Genomic DNA, 22,906 nt, shown 5'->3' on the forward strand with positions numbered 1-22,906 from the left:
ATGGAGACCAAGCCTCCTGCTTCCTTCCACAGCCAGTGCCTGGGACATCTGCCTGACTGGAGTGTGGGAAGGAGGCAGGTAACAGAGCTGGGGAAGGCAGAGGACACCCACAGAGAATGATACAGAAAGGGATACATCTGTTACCCAACCCTCAAGGCCAGTGTTCCCACATTTTGGTTTCCATCAGAATCAACCTAGATGCTTGTTTAAACAAAAAGCCAATGTCCCCCTCCTAAAACACTGGTTCAGTAGCTCTGGTCTGAGAATGAGAGTCTTTTTAGCAAACACCCCAGTAATTCTGGTCCTATTGTTTGAGAAACACTGCTCTGAGTTGGTAAGACAGTGGGTTCTGAACACTGTAAAGGGCCCCAAACTTAGCCTCCTGACTGACTGCCAACTTTCCTATTATTTGCCCCTGCTTCCAATTCAGGATCAATAAGAGAAAGCCAATCATGTTTCCCAAGCTAACCACATAAGATGCCTTGCTTCTTGTTAGACCTCCTCCAGCTTCCCCATGCCAACAACGTCCAATCAGAACACACCAGAGACTTCCCCCTTTTTCATTATTAAGCTTTTCCACTGCCCTGCCTGCCTTTGAGTCTCTTTCAAATACAGGTAATGACAGCTGCCTCCATTCTAGTGCTAGTTCTGGATAAACAGCTTCTATTTGCTCTCACTTGTGAGATATTCATTTATTTGGATAGAATATTTGCCTCTTTAGGACTCTGGCATAGCCAGAAGATCAAACAGCAATCCCTGCTGTGAAGGACAAAACCAATGACCTTTTTAAGGGGCAAAACCTGTGTGTAGGGAGTGGTTGACTGAATCAGAAATTATATTTGGAGAGTTACATCATCAACATGTTGAGAAAAACAGCTACTGAAAACCTCTCCCAAGAGATTCAGTGCAAAAAAGAAATGACAATTCTCACTTGTTCAGAACCCTGGAGGAAGATATAGATGGGAGAAGGATCCCCCAAATGCTGAATTGATAAAAGGGAAAAATATCAGGTAGGAAACTTCTGTCCAAGACAGGCCCACCCTCTTCTTTCCCATTCACTTGGTTCCATGCAGCTCAGTCCCAGAGGCAGCAGTTGGGAACCCTCCCATCTCACACCAGGGATACAAGCTATTAAATCTCTCTTAGCAGTGAGACAGATCCCCACCTATATCCAGACACAGAGACCCAAGCCCACAGGGACTCATGGCAGGACTTAAGCCACAGGGGATGGTGGAATACAAAAGGGCAGCAAGGAAGAGCTTCCAAATGGAGGATAAGAGAAGGAACTGAAAAATCTTCTGTAAAAGCAGCACATAAGCAGGAGAAACTACCAAAATCAACTGACTGGGGAACCAGGGGACAGGAGAGGACATATCAAAGACCAGAGTCTAAGGAAACCTGGACAGAGACTCTGTTTCCAGCCCTGGATTCTGGTGCCCATTCCCCACCCTTGAGGAAAACAGCATTGGGAAGCCCAAACCTTGCCTGGGGTGGAGGGTCAGGGAGCTGGAGTCTGGGGCAGCTGGGAGAATCTTTTACCACAAGTAAAATGGGAGACGCAGCCCCACATTGAGGCAGATTTTAGCCAGTGAAGTGAGGGGCAAAGAAACCCCACAGTTTCTGCCCCACCCAGTCAGACACTGCTGGATTTCTGAAAGTAAACAGCTTCGAGGATGATTAAGTCACTGAACAGCAACATCTGCTGGGCAGGCTGGAAAGTGCAGGGAACTGCAGGGCTTTTCAGAGCCTCTCCAGACTGTATCCCAGACCCATTGGACGTGGTCTACACCCCCTACACGGGTACCTGGCCCTGTTTTCACTGAGAAATACGGATGATACTACTGTTAAAGCAGTGCCTTAATACTAAACCCTAGACAAGAGAGAGAAATCGACCTTCAGAATAGACCCATAAAGATAATCAGATGACCAGATACAAGCAAAAAATCACAAGGCATACTATAAGTCAATAAAAAATGGCCCAGTCAAAAGAACACATCAAAAATTCAGAGGAGACATAGAGTCTGGAACAACTAATCAAAGATGTACAAACAAATCTCCTGAATCTATTCAAAGATATGAAGGAAATGTGTATAAAGAGATAAAGAATGTTAAGAAGACACTAGAAGAACATAAAGAAGAAGCTGAAAGAATTCATAGAAAACAACATAAATTATGAATGTAAAAGACACTGTAGGTGAAATAAAAAAATATACTGGAGACCCACAACAGCATATCTGAAGAGGCAGGAGAAAGAATCAGTGAGCTAGAAGACAGATCAGCAGAAATTGAACAGACAAAACATCAAAGAGAGAAGTAAATGGAAAGATCTGTGTAAATTCTTGGAGGAAGTGATTGATGACACAAAGCACACAAAAATATGCATCATGGATGTCCCAGAGGAGAAGAGAAGGGAAAAGAGCCAGGAAGAATATTCAAAGAAATAATGGTTGAAAATCTCCCAACCCTTATAAAAGACATAAATATGCAAATCCAAGAAGCCCAATCTACTCCAAACAGAATAAATCCAAATATAGTCACTCCAAGACACATAGTAATTACAATGTCAAATGCCAAAGAGAAGGATAAAATTCTGAAGGCAGCAAGAGAAAAGTGATTCACCACACAAAAGAGATGGCAAATAACATTCAATGCTGATTTCTCATCAGACACCATGGAGGTGAGAAGGCAGTGGTATGATATATTTAAGATATGATATATTTAAATATGATATATTTCTCTGAAAGAGAGAAATTTCCAGCCAATAATTCTCTATCCAGCAAAGCTTTCCTTCAAAAATGGGGGAGAGTTTAAAATATTCACAGATATCAGAAGTTTGTTAATAAGAGACCAGCCCAACAAGAATACTAAAGGGAGTCCTGCCAGATGAAAAGAGAATACAAGAGAGACAGGTCTGGAGGAGGGTTACAGAATTGAGAATATTAGTAAGGGCAACTTAAAGGACAAAGAGAGGGATAGAAAAATATATATCTGACAAAGAAAAGAAAAAAAAACAAAGTATAAGACACTGAATCAAGAACTGCCTTTACAGTAATAACTTAAAATGTTAATGGATTAACCCCCCCCAATCAAAAGACACAGATTGGCAGAATGGATTCAAATAATATGTTCCCTCTATATGTTGTTTACAACAGACTCATCTTAGACCCAAAGATGCCAAAAGGTTGAAAGTGAAAGGATGGAAAAATATATTCCATGCAAGTACTAACCAACAGAAAGCTGGGGTAGCTTACTAATATCAGTCAAAATGGACTTTAAATGCAAAATTGTTATCAGAGACAAAGAAGGACACTATATAGTAATAGGTGCAATTCAAGAAGAAGAAATAACAGTCATAAATATCTATGCTCCTAATCAAGGTGCTCCCAAATACATGAGGCAAGCACTGGCAAAACTGAATGGAGTAATAGATGACTCTAAAATAATAGTGAGAGACTTTAACACCATTCTCTCCAATAGATATAAGAATTAAACAGAGGATCAAAAAAGTAACAGAGAACATAAATAATATGATAAATGGACTAGATCTAATAAATATATGTAGATAGAACATTGCATCCCCAAACAAGAGGATACACATTCTTTTCACATGTTCATGGAACATTCTCAAGGATAGACTATATGCTAGGGCACAAAACATGGCTTAATAAATTTAAAAAGTTGTTAATTATACAAAGTACTTTCTCTGATCACAGTGGAATGAAGCTGGAAATAATGAACAACCAGAGAACTGGAAATTTCACAAATATATGCATATTAAACAACACACTCTTAAAGAATCATTGGGTCAATGAAGAAATTGCAGGAGAAATCAGTTAGTATCTCTAGAAGAATGAAAATGAGAACACAACCTACCAAAGCTTATGGGATGCAGTGAAGACAGTGCTGAGATAGAAATTTATAGCCCTAAATGCCTACATTAAAAATGAGGAAAGAGCTAAGATCAATGTCCTAATGAACAACAGGAGAACCTGGAGAAAGAACAACAAACTAACCCCAAAGAAAGCAGAAGGAAAGAAATAACAAAGATTAGAACAGTGATTAATGAAATGGAGAATAAAAATAAAATAGAGAGAATCAATAAAACTAAAGTTTTGTTTTTTTAGAAGATCAATAAAATCAACAAACCCTTAACTAGACTGACATAGACAAAAAAGAGAGAAGCTGTCAATAAATAAATCAGAAATGAGAGGGGAAGCATTACCATGGACCCCAAAGAAATAAAAAAGATCATTTAGTGGTTACTGTGAACAACTGTATGCCAATAAGCTAGAAAACTTAGATGAAATGGACAATCTCCTACAAACACACAAACAACTTACACTGACCTGCGAAGAAATAGAAGACCTTGATGAACCAATCACAAGTAAAGAGATCAAATCAGACATTACAAAATCCTACCAACAAAGAAAAACCCAAGACCAGATGTCTTCACAGGTGAGTTTTACCAAGCATTCCAAGAAGAATACCATTCCTGCTCAAAGTCTTCCAAAAAATTGAAGAGGGAACACTACCTAACTCATTCTATGAAGCCAATATTACCCTAAAACAAAGCCAGATAGAGATACTACGAGAAAAGAAAACTTCAAACTGATCTTTCTAATGAATAGAGATTTAAAAATCCTCAACAAAATACTTGCAAATAGAATCCAACAGCATATTAATAGATTTATACACCATGACCAAGAGAGTTTTATTACAGGTATGTGAGGGTGGTTCAACACAAGAAAATCAATTAATGTAATACACCATGTGAAAAAATTAAAAGAGAGAAAACACTTGATCATCTCAATTGATGCAGAAAAGGCGTTTGACAAAATTCAGCATCCTTTCATAATAAAAACAATTCAAAAGGTAGGAATTGAATGAAAATTCCTCAACATGATAAAGGGTATTCATGAAAAACCCACAGCTAACATCATATTCAATGGTGAGAGACTGAAAACTTTCCCTCTAAGATTGGGAACAAGACAAGGATGCCCAATCTCACCACTGCTATTCGACATTGTGCCAGAAGTTCTAGCTAGAGCAGTTAGGCAACAAAAAGAAATAAAAGGCATCCAGATTGGAAAGGAAGAAGTAAAACTGCTGTTATTTGCAGATGGCATGACCCTATATTTCGAAAATCCAGAAAGAATGACAGCAAAACTATTTGATCTAATAAGCGAGCTGAGTGGTGGCATACGAGACCAACATGCAAAAATCATTAGTGTTTCTATATACTAGTTATGAGCTATCTGAGGAGGTAATCAAAAAAAATTCCATTTACAATAGCACCTAAAAGAATCAAATATCTAGGAATAAACCTAACCAAGGATGTAAAGGACTCTATGCAGGAAACTACATCGCTAAAAGAAATTAAAAAAAAAAAAAAACCTGCATAAATGGAAAAACATTCCATGTTCATGGACTGGAAGGCTAAATGTCATTGACATGTCAATTCTACCTAAATTGAGCTATGGATTCAATGCAATACCAATCAAAATTCCAACAGACTACTTTGCAGAAATGGAGAATCTAATTATCAATTTTATTTGGGAGGGTAAGTGGCCTCAAATAGCCAAAAACATCTTGAACAAGAAGAATGAAGTGGGAGATATAATGTTTCCTGACTTTAGAGCATAGCATAAAGTCACAGTGGTCAAAACAGCATGGTACTGTCATAAAAATAGATATATTGATCAATGGAATTGAATTGAGAGCTTGGAAACACATCCTCAGATCTATGGTCAACTGATTTTTGATAAGGCTCCCAAGTCCACTTAACTGGAAGAGAGAACAGTCTCTTCAATAAATGGTGTTAGGAGAACTGGATATCCATAAGCAAAAGAATGAAAGAGGACCCCTATGTCACACCCTATTCAAAAATTAACTCAAAATGGATTAAAGACTGAAATATAAGAACCAGTAACAAAACTCCTAGAATAAAATGTAGGGGAACATCTTCAAGATCTAACGATAGGTGGTAGTTCCTTAGATTTTTCACCCAAAGCACAAACAACAAAGGAAAAAATAGATAAATGGAACTCCACAAAATTGAATACTTCAGTGCTTCAAAGAACTTTGTGAAAAGGCAACCAACCAGTGGGAGAAAATATTTGAAAACCACATAACTGACTGGGTATACTGCATTTAATATCCAGTATATATATAAAGATCCAACAACTCAACAATAAAAAGACAAACAAACCAATTTAAAAATAGGCAAAGGACATTGTACCAGTTTGTATACATATTATGTCCCCCAGAAAAAGCCATATTCTTTAAGACAATCTTGTGTGGGCAGATGTATTAATGTTGATTAGATTGTAATTCTTTGAGTGTTTCCATGGAGATGCTACCTGCCCAACTGTAGGTGATAACTCTGATTGGAAGATTTCCATGGAGGTGTGGCCACACCCATTCAGCATGGGTCTTAGTTTACTAGGGCACTATATAAGCTCAGACAGAAGGAGTGAGCTTGCTACAGCCAAGAGGGACACTTTGAAGAATGCACGGGGGTTGAGAGAGGAGCTGCAGTTTACAGAGATGTTTTGGAGATGGCTTTTGAAAGCAGACTTTTGCTCCAGAGAAGCTAAGAGAGAACAAATGCCCCAAAAGCAACATTTTGGAGAATGCCATTAGGAAATACAACCTAGGAGCAAGCTGATGCCAGCCACATGCCTTCCAAGCTAACAGAGGTTTTCTGGATGCCAATGGCCATACTTCAGTGAAGGTACTCTATTGATGCCTTACCTTGGACTCTTTATGGCCTTAAGACTGTGACTGTGTAACCAAATAAATCCCCTTTATAAAAGCCAATCCATTTCTGGTATTTTGCTTAATGGCAGCATTAGCAAGCTGGAACAGACATGAATAGACATTTCTCCAAAGAGGAAATACAAATGGCTAAGAGGCACATGAAAGAGTCTCAGCTTCACTAGCTACTAGGGAAATGCAAATCAAAAACACAGTGAGATGGTATAAGGAAATAATTGAAACTATAGTACATAACACATATCATTTTTGGAAATTTCCTAAATAAGCACTTGTTAAATCATATTTTGAAATATATTACCTTTTCACATATATATTTTACAATAAGGAAATAACTGGAACTGTGAAACTGTAACCCATAACATTCTTTGAAATTTGCTCTCTAACAACTTGTTAAATTTCACTTGGAAAGTTATCACTTTTCTGTCTATATGTTACAGTTACAGTAAAAAAATATGATTTAAAAAAATCATGGGACATCATCTCACACCAACTATAATGGCCACTATTAAACAGGAAACTACAAGTGTTACAGAGGGTGTGGAGGAAGAGTAACACATATTCACTGCTCATAGGAATGTAAAATGGTACAGCCGCTGTGCAGGACAGTTTGGCAGTTCCTCAGGAAGCTAACTATAGAGTTGCCTTATGACCTTGCAATCCTGCTACTTGGGATATGCCTGGAAGATCTGAAAGCAGGGATGTGAACAGACATCTGCACTCCAATGTTCATAGTGGCATTATTCACAATTGCCAAAAGATGGAAACAACCCAAATGTCCATCAACAGATGAATGTATAAATATAATGTGGGATATTCCTACAGTAGAATAGTACTCAGCAGGAAGAACGAATGAAGTCCTGAAGCATGTGACAACATGGATGAACCCTGACAACATTATGTTAAGTGAAACAAGTCAGACACAAAATGACAAATATTACATGATCTCACTGATAAGAACTAATTATAATATGTAGACTCATAGATACAAAATGTAGAATACAGGTTACCAGGATATAGAATGAGGCTAAAGATTGGGGAGTGGTTGCTTAATAGGTGCAGAATGTTTAACTAGGATGAACTTCTGTGTTTGGAAATGGACAGAGTTGATGGTAGCATATTATTGTGAGAAGAACTGGCAGTGCTGAATGGTGTGTGAATGTGGTGGAAAAGGGAAGTTTAGAGTCATATATGTCACCAGAAGGAAAGTTGGAGGTTAAAACATGGGAATGTATACCACAGTGAATCTTGTGGTGGACAATGCCCATGATTAACCATACAAATATTAGAAAGTGCTTTTATGAACTAAAGCAGAAGTATGACTATTATGAGGAGTTAATAATAGAGGGATATATGGGGAAAGTGTACCTATTACAAACTATGGACTGTAGTTAACAGTAATGTTTTAATAATCTTCAACAGTAACAAATGTGTCACACCAATATTATGGGTTAATAATATGGGGGAATATGGTGTGTGGGAGGATTAGGGTTTTCTTTTTTCTTGTTATTTCTTTTTTGGAGTAATGAAAATTTTCAAAATTTGATTATGGGGCTGTTTGACAACTATGTGATGATACTGTGAGCCACTTATTGTATACTGCAGGTTTCTACCCTGTGTGAATATATCTCAATAAAATTGCATTACAAATAAAATAATATAAAATTATATTTTATCCTTGGGGGCACTGAAGTTTAAATGCACTTTGCATATCTTACATGAATTCCTATTACTGTGACAAAGTGGGAAGATAATGGGGGTAAGAAATGTTAGCTCCAGCTATAGGTAGTGTAGCATGGTTGCTATAAGTTTGGGCTCTTGCCCAGTACTGCCAGGTTCACATCCTGGCAATGAGAATTTGCTGCCCAAGTGACCTTGGGCAAGTTTCTTAATCCCATGAGTCTGTTTGCTCCTGGGTGTAATGGGAGTAATAACAGCACCTACTTCATTTTACCATCTTCATTGTGAGGATTCAAAGAGTTGATACAAGTAAAGTCCTAGTACAGTAACTGCTGTGGAATAATCTCTTGATAAATGCTAGTTGATGCCATTATTATTATTACCTTTGTCAATGTTTGTCATCAGGGGGCAAAGTAAAGTCTAAACCTTTCCATTCTCACACCACATATCTCAGGGTCAAATAGGACTTTGACTGTGAACCCTGGAGAGCCTCTCCAGACCAAAACACTTCCTTGGCCCCTCCCCCATGCTCTCTGTACCCCGGGTGCAAACATCAGAGACCAAATAGAGGGGATCCCAGAGTGCTGGTCTCCAATTACTAATTAAAGTTACTGGACATTGTATTTAGGGGGAGATAACATCATCCTAAATCTCAAATTATTTTTCCAAATATTTTTCTGAATCCATTGGTGTGCACATGGAAACAAAGATAACCAGACAGGCTTTGACAATATAGATAGAGTACAAAAATATAATGTTGGGGTTGGGAAATGAATGGGGATAGCATATGCAAAGAAAATTTAAACTGTTTTGTTTCATCATAATTGCTGGTCATAGAATTCAGATTGTTATTCTGACTGTAACATTATATATTGTGGGATAAAGCAAATTATAGGATATTTTAATTCTCCTGTCCCCTATGTCCTTCGGAACCAGCACAATCAGTGCGAAAGTAAGTAGATATACATGTAAAATCTTATTTTTTTTAATCTGAGTGTTTGTTACAACAGTGGTTGCCTTCATGAAGCTACACATTTGTGTTATGTGAAACTCTCTGTTTCATTTTACAACAAAAAGATCAATCACAACACAAAGTAAGATACAACCTCATAAAGAAATTATTGCTAAAAACTCTCAAGTCAGACAATGCCAAGTCATGACAATGTGGAACCACAAGAACTCTTACTCCTGCTAGTGTGAACACAAACCAGTACAAGAGCAATGGAAAGAAAGTTTGCCAATATCTAGTAGAGTTGGACATATTGATCATGTAAACATATTTAGGTGGTAAAATGATAAAGGCAGGCAATCACTGGTTGCCATATGTCAGAACAGTGGTTCAGTTTTGTTGGGTGTTGTAATGAAGAGAGAGGATATGAAGGGATCTTTTGGTCCTCACAATAATAAACTTCTTCTCCTGGGCAGTGGTTACATTTGTGTTTATATTACAGTGACTTGTTAACCTGTACATTTATGCTTTACTCACATTTCTGCATGTGAATTGAATTTCACAATAAAATTTAGAGAAACTTAGGGGGTACTAACAAAGCTATGCTCATGAGAAAGTTAAAAACTTTAAACTTATCATTATTAATAAAATAGAATACAAATTCATAAAACTTTTAGCTCAAGAATTTAGAAAATAATAACAAAATAAACCAAAAAAGAACAAAGAATAAAAGTTAAAAGCAAAAATGAAAACAAAACAAAAAAGTTAAAAGCAAAAATTTATTAATTAGAATACAGAAACCAGATAAAATTAAGAAATGTAAGAGCTGATTCTGATGTGAATTCCTAAATAACACATTACCTAATACAAAATTAAAAATTATATACCAAATTAAGAATTAAATGAGAAAATTACCCCAAAAAAGAGGAATTTAAAAAGAAATATGAGAATAATATACATAACTATGAAATAAGCTTGAAAATGTGGATGAAAATGAGGATTCAAGAGGGATACAAATAGACCAAAGACCAGCAAGAAACTCAAATCAGACCGATGTCCATAAAAGAAATTGGAAAATTTTCAAAGAGATGCACCTGAAAGAAGTGCCAATCTCAGACAGTTTTATAGCTAGTTACTTCTAAAGTTTAAGAAATAAATCATTTTCTATAATTGAAACTGTTTCAGGTTTAGAGAAAAAGGATACTTCCTAACTCATTTTTAAAAATCCAGCATAACACTGTAGCAAGTCCTGAACAAGATAATGAGAAAAATAAAGTTCTAAACCACTTAAAGTTAAAGAGACAAAAGTCCTAAATGTTAACTGCAGCACTGCCTTAGAAGAATGTCAAATTCTGACCAAGAATACAATAAGGTTTTAATATTAGGAAATCTGTTAACATATTTCTCCCTATTAAAATTTCCTTGGAGGATAAGGACCTACAGTTATATCAACAAGTGCCCAAATGCATTTTTTTTAATTTTTAATGCAATTTTATTGAGGTATATTCACATAACATACAGTCCTCCAAAGTGCACAATGTTGTTCATAGTATCATCATATAGTTGTGCATGCATCACCACAATCTTTGAACATTTTCATTACTCCAAAAATTAAAAAATTAAAAAAATCCAAAACATTCCATACCCCTGCTCCCCTCATTGTTCATTTACTTTAACACTCATTTTTTTTTACTTTATCAAAAAATTAAAAAACTATAAAAAATTTCAAACAACCAAAACAAACGAATAAGAAAAAATATACTTCCAACATGTTCCTAGCATACCCCAAGAAAATGAACAAACTATAACCAAAGGAATAAGAAAAACAAATAACCTAAAATAGCTACATTGCTGCCAACTTGTTCCTACCATATCCCCCCAAAATTAGCAAACCAGTCATTCCTAAGCATTCCCGTAACATGAAGTTTACCCTCCATAACTTACCTGCTCATTTTTTGCATTTTTTTAATTTTTATATTCATTTTATTGAGATATATTCACATACCATGCAGTCATACAAAACAAATTGTACATTTGATTGTTCACAGTACCATTACATAATTGTACATTCATCACCAAAATCAATCCATGACACCTTCATTACCACACACATACAAATAAGAATAATAAAGTGAAAAAGAGCAGTTAAAGTAAAAAAGAACACTGAGTGCCTTTGTCTATTTGTTTGTTTCCTACCCCCATTTTTCTACTCATCCATCCATAAACTAGACAAAGGGGAGTGTGGTCCTTATGGTTTTCCCAATCCCATTGTCACCCCTCATAAGCTACATTTTTATACAATTGTCTTCAAGATTCATGTGTTCTGAGTTGTAGTTTGATAATTTCAGGTATCTACTGCCAGCTACCCCAATTCGTTAGAAACTAAAAAGGGTTGTCCATATTGTGCAAAAGAGTGCCCACCAGAGTGACCTCTCAGCTCCTTTTGGAATCTCTCTGCCACTGGAGCATATTTCATTTCATTTCATTTCTCCCTTTTGGTCAAGAAGATGTTCCCCATCCCATGATGCCAGGTCTACATTCCTTCTCTGGAGTCATATTCCATATTGCCAGGGAGATTCACTCCCCTGGGTGCCTGATCCCACATAGGGGGAAACCAGTGATTTTACCTTTCAAGCTGGCTCCACTAGAGAAAGAGGGCCACATCTGAGCGACAAAGAGACACTTGGGAGGAGGCTCTTAGGCACAATTATTGGAAGGCCTAGCCTCTCCTTTGCAGCAACAGTCTTCCCAAGGGCAAATCCCATGGTAGAGGGCTCAACCCATCAAACCACCAGCCCCTCATGTCTGTGAACACATTGGCAACCATCAAGGTGGGGCAGGCCAATACCCCTGCATTCTCCACCAGCCCCTCAACGGGGCTCTGCATATTTTTTCCTTGTTTTTTTTTTAAACTTTTCTTTTAAATCAACTGTATAAAAAATTAAAAAATTAAAAAATTAAAAAAACATAAAAGAACATTTCAAAGAGACCATAAGAAGGGAGTAAGAAAGACAACTAACCTGAGATAACTACTTTACTTCCAACAAGTTCCTACTCTACCCCAAGAAAGTTACCTAATATAGCAACATTTCTGGGAACTTGTTCTTACTATACCCATCAGAAATTAACAGATCATAGTCATTCCTGGGCATTCCCAGAACATTAAATTTACCCATGATAGCTTATCTTTTCTTATTGGATTATTGTTCCCCCTTCCTTAATTGCTCTCTATCGCTAGTTCCCCTACATTGTACATTATAAACTATTTGTTTCACATTTTTCAAAGCACACATTAGTGGTAGTATACAATATTTCTCTTTTTGTGCCTGGCTTACTTCACTCAGCATTATGTCTTCAAGGTTCATCCATGTTGTCATATGTTTCACAACATTGTTCCTTCTTACAGCTGCGAGGTATTCCATCATGTATATATACCAAATTTTATTTAGCCACTCATCTGTTGAAGGACATTTGGGTTGTCTCCATCTCTTGGCAATTGTGAATAACGCTGCTATGAACATTGACATGCAGATAACTGTTCGTGTCACTCCTTTCCGAGCTTCCGGGTATATACTGAGAAGCGCAATCGCTGAATCGATGGTTAAATCTATATTTAGTTTTCTAAGGAACTGCCAACAATTATACAGTCTCACAAACAATGAATAAGAGTTCCAATTTCTCCACATCCCCTCCAGCATTTGTAGTTTCCTGTTTGTTTAATGGTAGCCATTCTAATTGGTGTGAGATGGTATCTCATTGTGGTCTTAATTTGCATCTCTCTAATATCTAGTGAAGCTGAACATTTTTTCATGTGTGTCTTGGCCATTTGTATTTCCTCTTCAGAGAACTGTCTTTTCATAACTTTTGCCCATTTTATAATTGGGCTATCTGTGCTATCATCATTGAGTTGTAGGATTTCTTTATATATGCAAGTTATCAGTCTTTTGTCAGATACATGGTTTCCAAAAATTTTTCCCATTGAGTTGGCTGCCTCTTTACCTTTTTGAGAAATTCCTTTGAGGTACAGAAACTTCTAAGCATGAGGAGTTCCCAATTATCTATTTTTTCTTCTGTTGCTTGTGCTTTGGGTGTAAAGTCTAGGAAGTGGCCGCCTAATACAAGGTCTTGAAGATGTTTCCCTAAATTATCTTCTAGGAGTTTTATGGTACTTTCTTTTATATTGAGATCTTTGATCAGTTTTGAGTTAATTTTTGTGTAGGGTGTGAGATAGGGGTCCTCTTTCATTCTTTTGGATATAAGTATCCAACTCTCCCAGCCCCATTTGTTGAAAACAACATTATGACCCAGTTCAGTGACTTTGGGGGCCTTATCAAAGATCAGTCAGCCATAGATCTGGGGATCTATCTCCAAATTCTCAGTTCGATTCCATTGATCAATATGTCTATCTTTGTGCCAGTACCATGCTGTTTTGACTACTGCGGCTTTATAATAAGCTCCAAAGTCAGGGAGTGTAAGTCCTCCCACTTTGTTTTCCATTTTTAGAGTGTCTTTAACGATTTGAAGCATCTTCACATTCCAAATAAATTTGATACCTAGCTTTTCCAAGTCTGCAAAGTAGGTTGTTGGAATTTTGAATGGGATTGCATTGAATCTGTAGATGAGTCTGGGAAGAATTGGCATCTTAATGACATTTAGCCTTCCCATCCATGACTATGGAATATTTTTCAATTTTTAAGGTTCCCTTCTATTTCTTTTAGTAGAGTTATGTAGTTTTCTTTGTATAGGTCTTTTACATCTTTGGTTAAGTTTATTCCTAGGTACTTGATTTTTTTAGTTGCTATTGAAAATGATATCTTTTTCTTGAGTGTCTCTTCAGTTTGTTTATTTCTAGCATATAGAAACATTACTGACTTATGTGCATTAATCTTGTATCCTGCTACTTTGCTAAATTTGTTGATTAGCTCTAGTAGCTGTATCATCGATTTCTTGGGGTTTTCCAGATATAAGATTGTATCATCTGCAAACAATGACAGTTTTACTTCTTCCTTTCCAATTTGGATGCCTTTTATTTCTTTATCTTGCCAGATTGCCCTGGCTAGCACTTCCAGCACAATGTTGAATAACAGTGGTGATAGTGGGCATCCTAGTCCCATTCCTGATCTTAGAGGGAAGGCTTTCAATCTCTTGCCTTTGAGTACTGTGCTGGCTGTGGGTTTTTCATATATGCTCTTTATCATATTGAGGAACTTCCCTTCAATTACTACCTTTTGAAGTGTTTTTATCAAAAAGGGATGTTGGATTTTGTAGAATGCTTTTTCAGCATCTATTGAGATGATCATATGATTTTTCCCTTTTGATTTGTTAATGTGTTGTAATACATTGATTGATTTTCTTATGTTGAACCATCCTTGCATGCCTGCAATTAACCCCACTTGGTCATGGTGTATGATTTGTTTAATGTGTCTTTGCATTTGATTTGCAACTACTTTGTTGAGAATTTTTGCATCTATATTCATTAGGGAGATTGGCTGGTAGCTTTCCTTTTTTGTAGCATCTTTGCCTGGTTTTGGTATTAGATTGATGTTAGCTTCATAAAATGAGTTAGGCAGTGTTCCATTTTCTTTGATGTTTTGAAAGGGTTTAAGTAAGACTGGTGTCAGTTCTTTTTGGAAAGTTTGGTAGAATTGCCCTGTGAAGCCATCTGGCCCTGGGCATTTATTTGTGGGAAGCTTTTTGATGACTGATTGGATCTCTTTGCTTGTGATTGGTTGGTTGAGGTCTTCTGTTTCTTCTCTGGTCAGTCTAGGTTGTTCATATGTTTCCAGGAAATTGTCCATTTCCTCTACATTACCCAGTTTGTTTCCATACAGTTGTTCATAGTATCCTCTTACAATTTGTTTAATTTCTTCAGGATACACAGTAATGTCACGTTTCTTATTCATTATTTTGTTTATCTGGGTCTTCTCCCTTTTATATTTTGTCAGTCTAGCTAGGGGCTTGTCAATCTTGTTCCTCTTCTCTAAGAACCAACTTTTGGTGTTATTTATTCTCTCTATTGTTTTTTTTGTTCTCTATGTCATTTATTTCTGCTTTAATCCTTGTTATTTCTTTTCTTCTACTGGCTTGGGATTAGTTTGCTATTCACTTTCTAGCTTCTTCAGTTGGTCCATTAGTTCTTTGATTTTGGCTCTTTCTTCATTTTTAATTTATGTATTTAGTGCAATAAATTTCCCCCTGAGTACCACTTTTGCTGCATCCCATAGGTTTTGATATGTTGTGTTCTCATTTTCATTCATCTCTATATATTTGACAATTTCTCTTGTTATTTCTTCTTTAACCCACTGATTGTTTAGGAGTGTTTTGTTTAACCTCCAGGTATTTGTGAATTTTCTAAGTCTCTGGAGGTTATTGACTTCTAATTGTATTCCATTGTGGTCAGAGAATGTGCTTTAAATAATTTTAATCTTTTTTAAATTTTTTATTGAGCCTTGTTTTATGACCCAGCATATGATCCATTCTGGAGAAAATTCCATGAGCACTAGAGAAGAATGTGTATCCTGATGATTTGTGATGTAATGTTCTATATAGGTCTGTTAAATCCAATTCATTTATCAGATTGTTTAGGTTTTCAGTTCCCTTATTGTTCTTCTGTCTGGTTGATCTATCTATAGGAGAGAGTGAGGTGTTGAAGTGTCCCACAATTGTGGAAACATCAATTGCTTCCTTTAGTTTTGCCAGTGTTTCTCTCATGTATTTTGTGGCACCTTGGTTGGGTGCATAAACATTTATGATTGTTATTTCTTCTTGATGAATTGGCCCTTTTATTAGTATGTAGTGGCCTTCTTTATCTCTCATAATATCCCTGCATTTAAAGTCTATTTTATCTGAGATTAGTATTGCTACACCTGCTTGCTTTTGACTGTAGCTTGCATGAAATATTTTTCCCATCCTTTCACTTTCAATTTCTTTGTGTCCCTGTGTCTCAGATGAGTCTCTTGAATGCAACATATTGATGGTTCATTTTTTTCTTCCATTCTGCAACTCTATATCTTTTAATTGGGGAGTTTAATCCATTTACATTTAATGTTATAACCATGAAGGCATTTCTTGAATCAGCCATCTTATCCTTTGGTTTATGTTTGTTGTATATATTTTTCCCTCTCTCTATTAATATCCTTTAATGTACCTATACAAAATCACTTTAGTGCTGAACCTTTCTCCATGTCTCTCTCTCCTTTCTTTGTTTGTCTGTAGAGCCCCCTTTAGTATCTCCTGTAGGGCCGGTCTCTTGTCAGCAAATTCTCTCAGCATTTGTTTGGCTGTGAAAAATTTAAGCTCTTCCTCAAATTTGAAGGAGAGTTTTGCTGGATAAAGTATTCTTGGTTGGAAATTTTTCTCACTCAGAATTTTAAATATGTCATGCCACTGCCTTCTCGCCTTCATGGTGGCTGCTGCGTAGTCACTACTTAGTCTCATGCTGTTTCCTTTGTATGTAGTGAATTGCTTTCCTCTTCCTGCTTTCAGAACTTGCTCCTTCTCCTCAGTATTTGACAGTGTGATCAGAATATGCCTCAGAGTGGGTTTATTTGGATTTATTCTATTTAGAGTCCACTGGGCATTTACCATTTGTGTATTTATGGTGTTTAGGAGATTTGGGAAGTTTTCCCCAACAATGCCTTTGAATACTCTTCCTAGACCTTTACCCTTCTCTTCCCCTTCTGGAACACAAATGAGTCTTATATTCGGATGTTTTATGTTATCTGTCATATCCCTGAGGTCCATTTTGATTTTTTCAATTTTTTCCCCCATTCTTTCTTTTATCCTTTCATTTTCCATTCTGTCATCTTCCAGGTCACTGATTTGTTGTTCAACTTCCTCTAGTCTTGTACTATGAGTATCCAGAATCTTTTTAATTTGGTCAACAGTTTCTTTAATTTCCATAAGGTCATCTATTTTTTTATTTAGTCTTGCAATGTCTTCTTTATGCTCTTCTAGGGTCTTCTCCTTTATAGCCTGTCCTTTGTATCCTATGCTATGCTCTTCTTCATGTCCTTTATATCCTGTGCCATGGTCTTATCATTCATCTTTAGTTCTTTGATTAATTTCTCCAGGTACTGTGTCTCCTTTGATCTTTTGATTTGGGTGCTTGGGCTTGGGTTACCCATATCATCTGTTTTTTTCATATGCTTTAAAATTTTCTGTTGTTTTTGGCCTCTTCGCATTTGCTTAACTTGATAGGTTTCTTTTAGGATTTGTAGACCAATTGAAATCCTTATCTCTAATTTGTCAGATCTACAGCTTTGTGTAGTACACTTTCTCTAACTAACCAGCAGGTGGCATCCATGAGCCACTTGCTCCCCTCAAGCCAGTTCTCCCCCACTTTGTCTTTGTGGTGAGTGGGGGAGTGAGTCTTGTGGGGTCCAATTGGTGTACCAAGCTTGTGTATGTAGTTGGGGCTGCCTGCCCTGTATATGGGGCGTGTGTCTTAGTGGTCAGGGAGGGGTGTGGCTCTAACAATCAAACCTCCCTGGTGTTCTTGGAGTTTTAAAGCTGCTGCAATAGTCTAATCCTTCAGTTCAGTCCTGCCACAGTTTGTCTCTGCCACTGACCCACAAGTCCTTGGTATTGGTGTATGCGCCCTGAGACTTGCAAGTGGGTCCCTCTTCCAGGCCATGCACCCCCAGGTCCTCTGTTGAGGAATTACTGTGCTATGTCACAGGTGAGTGCCATCCCCCCAGGGCAGTTCTGGGCTGCAGGGCTGTGTAGGGAGGCTCCCACTCTGCTGAAAGGGAGGCTGAATGGGGCATGTTAATTTACACTGCTCTGCCTTCCCAAATCTGGGACAACCAGCTGACGGTGCAGGGAAGGCTAATTTCCACGCCCAGTTTTGTGGTGTGTGCATGTTATTGGAAGCACTTCTGTCACACTGGATTGTCTGGGGCAGCTCTGGGCTATGGGGCCAGCGATGGGCAGGAGTGTTCCCTGTCCACCAGGATGATGGCTGTGAGAGGATGCCCCCTTTTCTTGGGAAGTTGTGGTGTTTAGTGAATTTTCTCAGCCACTGGATTATTGCCTTTTGTCTCAGAACTCTCTTAGTTCTGCTTTTGTCTTGACCAGTGCAAATTGCAAGTCTTTGAGGCTTTCTGTATTGGGCTTCTTAGAGTAATTGTTTTAGAAAAAGAAAAAAAGATAAAAAAGGGCCCTCCTCACAGATCTAATGGGTTATTGAAATGCTAAGAGACAAAGCAATTAGGGCCATTAGGAAAGGTCCAGGGGGCAGAGAGATTGCTTTTTCTTCTGGATTTGCATATGAGCCTCAGGGCCTGAGCTCTGCCCTACCCTTTTCTTTGTTCACCAGAACTCCAAAAAGCCTCTGCTTTTATTTTTGGGTTTTTCTTGCTGTTTTTGCTATCCCTATCTCCTCTTTGCCAGGCTGGCTGCTCCCAGATTCTCTGGTATCTGTTCTATCTATGATTGAAGTTTGGACCAGTAGAATGAGTTTCCAATAAGAGCTGCCACTGCAGTTCTTCCTTCTCATTCCCAGTGCTGATGGCCCCTACTCCCATGGGACTGAGCCTGGAAGGGAGGTGCATGTGCTCATGAGTGTCGTATGATGCATCCCCAAAGTCAATTTGCTCTGTGGTGTCCAGTCCATGCACTTCCTGGCTTCCTACCTACTTCTCTGGAAGAGTAACTCTGAAATGCATTTTCAAAAGTTCAGTTTTCATTCAACATTAATAGGAAGTAGATGGAAGCATCATATCATGACTATATGTTGGGGATTCAGATAACCGAAACCAGTATTTATCATTTTTCATTTTTGCATAACATTAGAGAAGTGTTCCTCTGTCAAATCAAAAATTAAGCATCACGAAGAGGAGCAGGAGGAAGAGGAGGAAGGCACAGGGGTGGGAGCTGTTGCGGAAGCTGCCAGTGCAGAACCTCTTCCAAGGCGCCTAGAAAACTTTCAGCTGCCACAGATTCAATTTCGGGTTGCTGGTGGATAGAGGGAGGAATCAGCAGCTTGGAAATTCAACTAAGTGATCTGGCTGGATTTGCATTGTCCTGACATACTTTATAGAGGAATTTGATGGCTTAAGTGATTAAGGTGATACTGTGGGGTTTTGAAGCCTATGAAAGGTGGCAACTCAACCATGATTTCTTTTTCAACTCCAGAGCATTTCCTTCTTTGAAGTCTTTGTTTTCACCTTAGTCTCAAGAGCCTAAAGAAATAAATGCAGATGATGAGCTGGACGATACATTTGGTAACAAGGAGGGTGACCTGGGTGCTGTGGAAGAGCAATGCAGTGTTATCCTACATCTCTCCTCACAGCTCAAACTGGGCATGGATTTAACAAAGTGGTGCTTCTACATTTATTAAGCATTCCTTGCTGGAAATGTATGCAGACTTTATATCTCATTCATACCTGTTTATAGCCACAGCTGAGAACAGAATGATTCATTTTGTTGAGAACTACTTTGCCTCACTACATGAAGGCTGTAAGGGAGCCTTGCTAAGAAACTGTACAGTCTTGTCATTGGAGAAACATTTCACTGTTCCTGGAGGATGCCAAAAAGTGAGGCAGCAGTCAGGGATACTAGCAGCTCTTCCACCCAGACAGTTATAAATCAGACTCCTCTATCAGAGGAGTCTTTTGCCAAGTTGGATCAGACTATTTACAGCCAGATTTGTTGCTGAGCAGGTTTCCCAACATATTCCAGTCTCAGGATTTTATGCAGAATGTTCAGAGAGGAAGATGTGCGTAAATGCACATATTTGGACTAAGAGAAAATTCTTAGGCATGCCAATAGGAGTGACAATGGTTGTACAGGGTATCCTCAGTCTATTGGAGCATGGAGAAGAGTACTTTGTGCATATGCTCAGTCAATTTTAACTGTTCCTTGGGTGGAACTGGGTGGCAAAGTCAGTGTCAACTGTGCAAAGATGGGAACTGAGCCAGCATCACTTATACCAAGTCATTTTATGGTGGAAAACTGCTACCAGGTTTCAGCTGAAATAAAGCACATCACCAACTCTGTGGTATGCAGAGTGCAAGGGGACTGGAAGTGTTCTTGAGATCATTTATAGCAATTGAGAGATGAAGTATGTGAACTTGACTAAATTGGCAGTAATGGAGAAAAGATTAAGACCTCTGGAGAAGCAGGATCCATTTGAATCCAGGAGATTACTGAAAAAATGGAACTGACTCTCTGTGGCCTTATCAGTTTCAAAGCGTACCCTGGAAGAAAGCTAGAGGATTGAAGAAAGGCATTACACCAAAATAGGCACACCCTGGAAAACAAAATATTTATCAATGAGGGATATCAGTGGGTTTATCACCAACCCCTTTGGAAAATAAATCCAACAACACAACCAGCAGAGTGACACACACCATCTAGGACTTGATCAAATGAGGTTATCCTTCACTCTCCCAGCCTGCAGTCACTTCACTGAGACACCTGCTTACTGACTGTACAGATGGAAACTAGCTGAAAACTAATGTACCTACTAAGGCACTACTGTAGTACTGCAGCAAGGCCAAAGTGCTGAAGAAACATGATAGACCTTTCACCAGCTTGTTTCATGTGATTTGAAATATCATCTTAAAATGTTTTACCTGAAGTATTAGATGATTAATCTTCTACACAGTTCCTGTTCCTAAAGCTAAGTTTGAATCCTGGTTTTGCACAGGAGCAATAGATGTACACAACAGTGAGAACTCCATGGTTTGATTTCTTTAAAGTGAAAAGTGAAGTCTCTTTCAGAGTTTGTGTTTTGCTTTTGGTCAGTCACTGAAGTATTCACAACTTTTATTAAACAAAACAAAACAAAACAAAACAACAACAACAAAAAAAAAAACAAACAAGAGAAGGAGGAAGATGACCCTGAAGTGGATTCAGCCATTGTGCCTGAAATCAATGTTTAAAAAACAAAACAAAGAACCAACCAGGTTGTTCTAACAAGACATTCTATTCCTTCTGAAAGACTCTGCCTGTATCTGAGGAATTTATCCATTATCCCCCTCTGTTGGAGCTCTCTTTTAAAAAGCATATTTATAAGTGGATTAGAATTGTACCCACGAAAAATTTTTTTCTTCTGAATATCTTAACACACTTGAAAACAACACTGACTTGAAAATTTTCAGAACATTTTTCACTACCTAGTTTTATTAAATATTACACTGGAGATAATTTTTTTAAATGTGTTCCTGTCAATAGGATGAAATTTTAACTTTTCTCAACAATGAAGGTATTAAAGAAACAGCAAATAATTTAAAAAGGCTGTTACTTTTTTTCCACTTGTAGGTTAATATCCAGTATTATGTGCTATCCCTTTGGATAAGTATGCTTTATTTTACCTTTGTTTTCTCAAAATTTAAAACAACTATTCACATTTGTCAGTAATTCAGAAGTTATATGTATGACTGAATGCATGCAAGGTGTGGTTTCATTGTTTTCAGGAAAAAGTAAATGCTGAAGAAAGTATGAAATTTTATAAAAAACATGAAAAAGATATCAGGAAATTGTATTCAGGGATATAGCTTTTTTAAAATAAGTATTTTATTGAGGTTGAAGAATTGCTGGCAATTCAAAGATTAGTGCTAACTATGGCTTTCATCATTCATTCAAATATTTATTGAGCACCTACTTATGGTCCTCAACACTTGTTACTGCACCTTAATTTTCCAAGAGTGGTGCCTTAACTCTGTTTCTTCTGATGTGGTCTTCCAGTCAGTGTGTAACATACCTGTTTTCCATCAACCACTGTAGATGGCTGTTTCTATTACATCAGCAGGAGAAGTTGAAGATTTGTGCCCTGAAAAATTGTGTCTTATTAAAAGGGTTAATAAAATGGAAACAGCAAAACAATATTTTTTTCAGCAAATTGTAAATTATATAAAAAAAAACAGAATTGGTTTATGCACAACCATTTTAATGATTCCCTTGTTCATTTTTGCTGTGAAGTGCACTGAAAAATCTCCAAATGAGTTATGGTTCATGTGTTAGGAAAACTGAAAAATAAACTAGAGAACAATGAAAAAATAAGCATGAGGCTCACTAATGCAAGGTGTTAATAATAAGATGGCATACGGGAACTCTATTCTATGCATGATTTTTCTGTAAGCCTACAATTTCTCTAAGAAAAAAAAACAAAAAGCAATAAACAAAGCATCATGGTCACTCCCAAATCAATGATTTAACATTTTCATGGCCAGTGCAATTAGAGGATGGAATGAAATAAATGATAAAGTTTTGTGAAGTAGAGAAAAAATATAGTTGAATTCTGTAAGCTGGTCTAGAAAACAAAGAAAGTCCATTGGAAAAATGACTTAAATCTCCTATTCTGTTCCATTCATCCCATTTTGTTCTTTCACCATCATTATGTTTTACTTACAAAGGGTTTGTAGAAAGTATTGTCTGCTAAGACAAGACCTCCATCTTTCCTCCTTTTTTTGAAGTTGGCTTAGTTATTTGTAGCCATTTATTGATCCATACAAACTTTACTGTAATTATTGAGGCCTCAAAACAAATCCAACTGGA

The 22,906-nt window shown here is 37.4% G+C and overlaps 1 pseudogene; it reads left to right on the forward strand.

The window, feature by feature from the left end:
• LOC119514674 lies at positions 1-20,750 on the forward strand (annotated as a pseudogene).
• The last annotated feature ends 2,156 nt before the right edge of the window (positions 20,751-22,906 follow it).

This window comes from Choloepus didactylus, chromosome 18 (genome assembly GCF_015220235.1).
Source record: "Choloepus didactylus isolate mChoDid1 chromosome 18, mChoDid1.pri, whole genome shotgun sequence".
Taxonomy (NCBI): Eukaryota; Metazoa; Chordata; class Mammalia; order Pilosa; family Megalonychidae; genus Choloepus; species Choloepus didactylus.